Source organism: Galeopterus variegatus, unplaced genomic scaffold (assembly GCF_000696425.1).
Source record: "Galeopterus variegatus unplaced genomic scaffold, G_variegatus-3.0.2 Scaffold669, whole genome shotgun sequence".
NCBI classification, from domain to species: domain Eukaryota; kingdom Metazoa; phylum Chordata; class Mammalia; order Dermoptera; family Cynocephalidae; genus Galeopterus; species Galeopterus variegatus.
The window spans coordinates 396067-403492 of NW_007726780.1; the positions used below are offsets into that span (position 1 = coordinate 396067).

General features: G+C 36.7%; 1 protein-coding gene across 1 annotated transcript in view; it reads left to right on the forward strand.

Moving 5' to 3' along the window:
- Positions 1 to 2534: 2534 nt before the first annotated feature.
- Positions 2535 to 7426, forward strand: part of LOC103589289 (A-kinase anchor protein 17B-like) — a 31355-nt gene continuing 26463 nt past the window's right edge. Inside the window, exon 1 of the mRNA XM_008571234.1 lies at positions 2535 to 2639. The gene's annotated coding sequence lies outside the window, so the exon portion shown is untranslated. The remainder of the gene's footprint in view (positions 2640 to 7426) is intronic.

Genomic DNA, 7426 nt, shown 5'->3' on the forward strand with positions numbered 1-7426 from the left:
GACAGAGAAAAAAGAAAAAAAAAAAAAAAAAAAAAAAAAAAAAAAAAAAAGTGAGTACCTAAAAAGTAGCATGTTAAAAATATTAATCTGGAAGTTTCTGAAAGCATTCTGTGTGTTCTAGATGGGCAGGCATAAGCCACTTCTGTGTTGGTATTTGGGGTGGAGAGTTCATTGCATAGATCTGTCTAGGAACCACAGGGCATTTAGCATTGCTGGTTCCCTGCTTATTAAATGGCAGTGGTGCCCCTCCCTGTGCCAGCTGTTGTGACAACTACAACTGTTCTTATGCATGTCCCAACACTCTTTTTTTTTTTTTGGTGTCTGGCCGGCACGGGGATCTGAACCCTTGACCTCGATGTTATCAGCACCACACTCTAACCCAGTGAGCTAACCAGCCTGCTCTGTCCCAACACTCTTGGGAACAATACCGGTACACTTAAACCCACTGAAGCATATTCTGGAGAATTCTAACATTCATTTCATATGAAAGAATGTTAAAACCATTATTGCTTATCTGTGGACCAAAGTACCCTATGCCTCTCATGGATGGCATTCACCATTTTCTTCCTCGGATTCCAGTTAATTATCTTAATTTTTTTCTTTCTGGACTCAGTTCTTTGAGAGTGACTCATCACTATAGCTTCCAAAGTATCTTAAATTGGAGTAGGTGCTTGGTAGGTACACTTGAATTAATCTCATAGTGCACTGTTTAATGTTAATAGCTCTAGGGTCTGAAAGAACAATCAAATCTGCATTATCATTTCACTATTAGCCTTTAGGTGCAATTAGTACTATTTTAAATATGGAAGTAACACCTTTTAAATGTTGTTGAGCAAAGTCTCTGTTTTAGGTAAGATTTAGTATTATTAAGTTCCTATTATGTGCCAGGCACTATTCTAGGCTCTGAAGATATAATGGTGAACCAGACAGATGCAGTCCCTGCCCTCATGGAGCTTACAGACTCGGGGGACAGGGGCAGATAAAAAGCAGGTTAACAAATACACATGACGATTGGATAGTTTCAGTGTTACAGTGGAAATAAAATGGGGTGATAAGCTACCAAGTAACGGAGGTGGGAGCAGTGCTGTTTCAGAGAGAGTGTTTGGGAAAGGCTTGTCTGAGGAAGTGACATTCAAATCAAGCCTGGAAAACATGAAGGGGCCAGCCATAAGAAATCCTGGGGAGAGCACTTCAGACAGGAGGAACCACAAGTGCAAAGGCCCTGAGGAGTGAACCTAACACATCTGATGGACAGTAAAAAGGCCACTGGGAGGCTGGGATAGAGAGAATGAGGGCAGTAGAGGAGAAGGGTATAGCATGAACTGAAACAGGTGGGCACGGGCCATATTTTGAGGATAAACAGTTTGGATCTCATTCAAAGCATGATGGGAAGCTCCTGGGGGGTTCTGAACAGAGAAGTGACATGATCTCACTTAAGTGTTTTCTGTTTGTTTGTTTTTAGATTACTTTGGCTGTTGTGTAGAGTAGACTCTATGGGGGCAAGGATGGAAGGAGAGAGAATAGTTAGGACGCTGTTACAATAATCCAAGTGAGAGATGATGGCAGCTTGGACCTGGGGGGTGGCAGTGAAGATGGAGATGGGTTTGGAGTGTACAGTCAAGGTGGAGTCAAAAGAACTTGGCAAAAGATTGAATTGGAGAGGAAGGGAGGAATAACTACTGGGTTTTGAGCCTAAACCCCTGGGTGGGGGTTGGGGAGCAAGTTTGGGGTGGGGGACAGGTTTGGGGGATGGAAATTGGGAGCTCTGGTGCACTTGTCAGTTTGAGATGCCAAGAAAACATTCAACTGGAGACATTGAATAGGCAGTGGAATATCAATGTAAGGGTTGGCTGGAGCTTTGGCCTACATAAAATTAAATGCACATTAAAGCTGCTCTGAGTTGCCATTATATACTAATAAAGGTAGCAGAAATAAAAATAATGATCCCAAGTGAGCAGGGCTTCAAGGAAATCAGGCATGTTAATCCTGCTGATGGCCTGATAAATTAATTTAATCTTTCAGGAGACCAATTTGACAATATGTAATGAGCCATATAAACTTATTCCTACCCTTTGACAACATGGTAATATATTTTGAGGAAATAATTTTTTCAAAAAAGATCTGTACAAAGATTTTCATGCTAGTGCTCTTTCTCGTAGTAGTAGTATAGAGTAGCAGTAGTACTCTTATGGAAAGAGTAGTGCTCTTTCAAAAAATATTGGAAAACACAACTCCCACGGAGGGAGAATATCTAACCAAATATGTAGTAACTCTATGTGGAGTTTCTATATAATTTATCTCTATATAGAATTTCTACAGAAACTCTCTATAGGCATAAAAATAAGAAATGTGTTGACCATGTCAATATCTGGAATTGTTAATAAAACAGGTGCAAAAACCAGATCATGATGGCATATAAGTACAACTGTGTAAGTCTCTCATGCTGTTCATGCCCCAAACCGTAAATATACAGTAGTCTTATGTCTTTAACCATTTTTTCTGCTTTTGACTTTGTACCTGTTTCTCTCTGGCAGAGTGTTCCCTGGTTAGGATGCCATAACACAGTGATCTACCAAGAAGAGTTTACATGAATCGTGTCTTCTCCAATCTTTCCTCCCTTGATCGCATTTTCAAATAAGGTATTGGGTAATGTCCTATTCTGCTTGACTTATATTCCAATAAGTTTACCTTGGGATTTAAAAAAGATTGGGAAATACTGCTGCTCTCAGAAACTGATTAGTAGTGCGAAGCACAGTCCCACATGAAGGTTGCTTTTCCCCTGTAGGTGGCGACTGGTAGGCAGGAATTTTGCTGGTAATTTTCGGATTGTGAAACTAAAACTGGTAACTTCATCATGTGCATTTCCCACAAATAATATTCTGATTATTTAATGAGCAAGGCAAATGTATGGAAGATACTCAGCCACATTCTTTAAAATCCCTGATAGCTTTTTTTCCCTCCCCCTATGTGAAGAGGAGAAAGCAGTGAGTCTACTTTATTAGCATTATGGTAAATTAATCTAAAGCATAAAAGCAGCATTCCTGGCTGGAGCTGTCGGGAGAGCGGTGTTCTTCAACAAAAATGTTCCAGGTGCTAAAGAAGGGGCAAAAGACCAAAAGACCCATCAGATGGGTCTGCCCACTGCTCTGTGCATATTTTTAAAAGTAGCTCCCTCTTTTGCTATCATGGAATGACTCCTGTACACACTAGCATGCAGAGTTATGTAAATGTATTTGCATAGGGAAAGGCCTAACACAAACCTTTCTTAGGTTAACTTATTTTCTGTTAGCCTGAAAAGCACTCAGAAAACTTTGCTTTCACAAACATTATCACATAAATGAAACAGTAGGATGATTTTTTTTTTGCATGGGGGGAAAGAAAAAAAGGAAATTAAGCAGCCCAAAAAGACGAATGAACATGAATTCAGTTTTCTTCATTTCAGGGTCAAAATTCCCCACACTGAACTCTACCTTAGAGCTGATTTTCTCTGTGTGGTAGTGAAAGAGATTCTCTCAGTAGGTCTGTAATATTTTGTTGTTCCAAATTTATCATTGCTGAATGGCTGTGGGTCTCCAAAAGTTTCTTCCTTTCTGTCCAGAAAACCCCCAGTATCCCATTAAGTGCTTTCAGACCATTTTAATTTGGGGATTTGGTCATTTGAAGGGTTACATATTGGCAATATTCCTATTATTGCGAAACTGACTACTGCTCATTTTAATGATGTGATTTTTAAATTATTCAAGATCAGAGCATATGGTCAGCCTCAGTTTTAAAAAGGTTGTTTGGGTTAATGACATGTCAGAATACTTGAACATTCATCCATGGTATCTTGACCGAAGGGACATGGAATATTTCTATTTGGTTAAGACTTACTGGGATTCTCTACTAGCCAGAAAATTGGAAATTGGCTAGGTTGATTTGACCCAAATAAATTTTGGCTGCCCTGCTGAATTCCATAAATATGTTGATATCATTTTAAACATCTTAAAGCCTGGAGAAAAAAGAAAGGCAGCAAAGAGCTACTTTGATAGAAGATATTGAGTTGTGCAGATGGTCCTATTTTTCCCACTGTTTTCTAAAAAATGTGCCTCATTCAAATGGCTTTGCTGACATTCTGACAGCAAATATTTATGTAAGTGAGAAACAGCAAGAGAGAAAGAATGGATGGGTACTTGCTTATGACTCAAGTGCTTTTAAAGTTTTGAAGTTATATTTCTGATCTAAAAAACCTGAGATGTATCAAATAAATCTCTCTAGCATCTTCTGAAATGAGAAAAGTATTGGAGTGACTTTGGATATAGACTGTGCAGAATTTACTGAGTTTTCACTGCAGGTTAAACCAACCATTTTAGGCTTGTGAGAATATCACCAGTCTGTTTCCTTTTTTCTGGTCTCTTTTTCTACTGTTAGTCAGCTCTGCTACTAGGTATAGAGGCAAGGAAGATAAGGTAGAGAAAGCAGCCAAGTTTTCTGAGAATCTCCTAGAAATGTTCTGGAATTGGGAGCATGTTGAGTGAAATGTTTTAGTAAAGCTATGTACACAAGATACTGCTAGAGTGCACACTGTGTAATCATTGTTGAATAACTATAATTTTTTTAAGGTTAAAGGAGTTCCCATTTGCCTCTACAAAGGTGTTAAAGGATAAGTCATCTCAGTAGTGTTGCTTTTAATCACAAGGCTAGAAGAAATATGTGTGCATGTGATGGAGGGATTGGGGAGGTCATGGTGGAGCATAACAGAACATGGGAGTAGTTAAAAATCTTCATTAAAATTTGACTTTTTGATAATTTATAGAGGTGATGATTATGGCATTCCTTGCCATCAGGGAGTGGTTTAGACTAGGCTCTTAAACCATTGTTGGATAAACTAATCTATGCATGTGACAGTGATTGGTGAAAATGATGAGAGAATTGTTAATGAATTCTACCAGTATTGTTAATTGAAGTACACACTTATTAAAAAGGAAATTAGAGAACAAATTAGGTTGTTCTAAAGAATTAGTTTTAAGTCATAGCCTAATAACTTGATCTCAGTGATTCCATTTGTTTTGGTAGATATATTTTGATTAACATATAAAATATGCATAATGCATAAATTTATCTACCATGTAATATATAATTAAAATAGATTATATTTTTGAATATTTGTTTTAAAACAGAGTTAAAAACAAGATTTAGAGAGAAAAAAGATTTAGGAAGAAAAACACAAAACCCTTTTAGATCTATTTTTAAGAACAAAGTAGAGCCCTATACAGCTTTAACTAGATTTAAAGATTGGAACTTTAAGCTTAGACTTGAGAGAGTATTCTGATTTAGAGGAAAGCACCTGTTAAGGTTGAATATTGGATGAGTATCTTTCAGAAACATCTGTTTGCTTTTGCTATGTTACAAAATAAATGAGCTATGACTTAAATATTCTGTAGCCAGATCAATGATTGCTGAGGGTAAGGGAAAGATTACAAAGGGGCATAAGGAAATTTGGGGGAATAATAGGTATTTTCACTATTCACTATCTTGATTAGGTGATGGGTTCATAGGTGTATATACATATTTCAAAACTTATTAAAACCTATGCTTTTGATACATGTGTAGTTTATGTTATAAAATGTGTGGTTTATTTATACTATATCAATTATGCCTCAATAAAGGAGTTTTAAAATTTTTAATTGACACATTGTAGTTATACATACTTATGGAGTACAGTCTGATGTTTTGGTACATATATATGTTGTATAATAATTGGGTTAGGGTAGTTAATGTATTAATCACCTCATGCATTTATCATTTCTTTGCGACAAATCATGCAAAAGCTTCTCCTCTAGCTATTATGTAATATACAAAACTTAACTGTTAACCATAGTCACCCTACTGTGCCATAGAACACCAGAACTTATTCCTCCTGTCTAATTGAACTTTGTACCCATCGGCCAACCTCTCCCTAAACCCCAGTCTCTGGTAACCACTGTTCTATTCTCTGCCTCTATAACATCAACTTTTTTTTTCTTTTTAAATTCCACAAATGAGTGAGGTCCTGTGGTATTTGTCTTTCTGTACCTGGTATACTTCACTTAGCATAATGTCCTCCAAGTCCACCCATGTTGCTGCAAATGACAAAATTTCATTCTTTTTTGTGGCTGACTAGTAATCCATTCATCTGTTGTTGGACACTTAGGTTGGCTTTTATAAATTGTGCTGCAACAAACGTGGGAGTGCAGATATCTTTGACATACTGACTTCATTTCCTTCGAGTATATACCCAGTAGTGGGAATGCTGGATCAAATGGTAGTTCTAGTTTTAATTTTTTGAGGATTCTCCATACAGTTTTCCAGTACTAATTTACACTCCCACCAACAGTGTGCAAGTGTTCCCTTTTCTCCACATCTTCACCAACACTTGTTTTCTTTTGTCTTTTTGATAATAGCCATTCTAACTGGAGTGAGGTGATATTGTTGATTTGATTTGCAGTTTTGATTTGCAGTTCACTGATGATTAGTGATGTTGAGCATTTTTTCATATGCCTGTTGGTCATTTGTATGTCTTCTATTGAGCAGTATCTATAAGATCCTTTCCCATTTCTCAATTGGGTTATTTGTTTTTTTGCTGTTGAGTTGTTTAAATTCCTTTTATGTTATTGATATTAACCCCTTGTCAGATGTATAGTTTGCAAATATTTTCTCCTATTCTGTGGGTTGTCTCTTCACTGTTAAGTTTCCTTTGATGTGCAAAACCTTTTTAGTTTGATGTAATCCTACTTGTCTATATTTACTTTTATTGCTTGTGCTTTTGAAGTCTTATTTAAAAATTCCTTGCCCAGCACCATGTCATGGATCATTTCCTCTACGTTTTCTTTTCTTTCTTTTTTTTTTATTGAAATTATTTCTTTTATTTGTTTAAATTATATATATTTCAAATATACTGAAAAGTACAGAGAATAATAAAACATTCATAAACCCACCACACAGTACATCCATTAATATGTGCCATATTTACTTTGAAATTTTTTTAAAAATGAAATATTACAGCTACTGTTGAAGTTAATGGGAATCGTCCCAATCACATTTTAAAATTTGGGGGGGCATATGTATATTTCATGAGCACTATAAAGTGTCTTATTCTGTACATTCTTCTGCTACTCACTTTAACCATGTTTCCAAGATTTATCACTGATATGCAAGCAGATTTTTTTTTCTTTCTTAATTTTATTTTATCGATATACAATGAGGTTGATTATTGTAGCCCATTACCGAAGCCCCCCTCCTTCCTCCCTCTCCCTACTCCCACCCAACAATGTCCTTTCTGTTTGCTTGTCGTATCAACTTCAAGGAATTGTAGTTAGGTCTTCTTCACATCCCCCGGGGTTTTTTTGTGTGTGTGTGTGAATTTATTTATTTACTTTTAGCTCCCACCAATAAGTGAGAACATGTG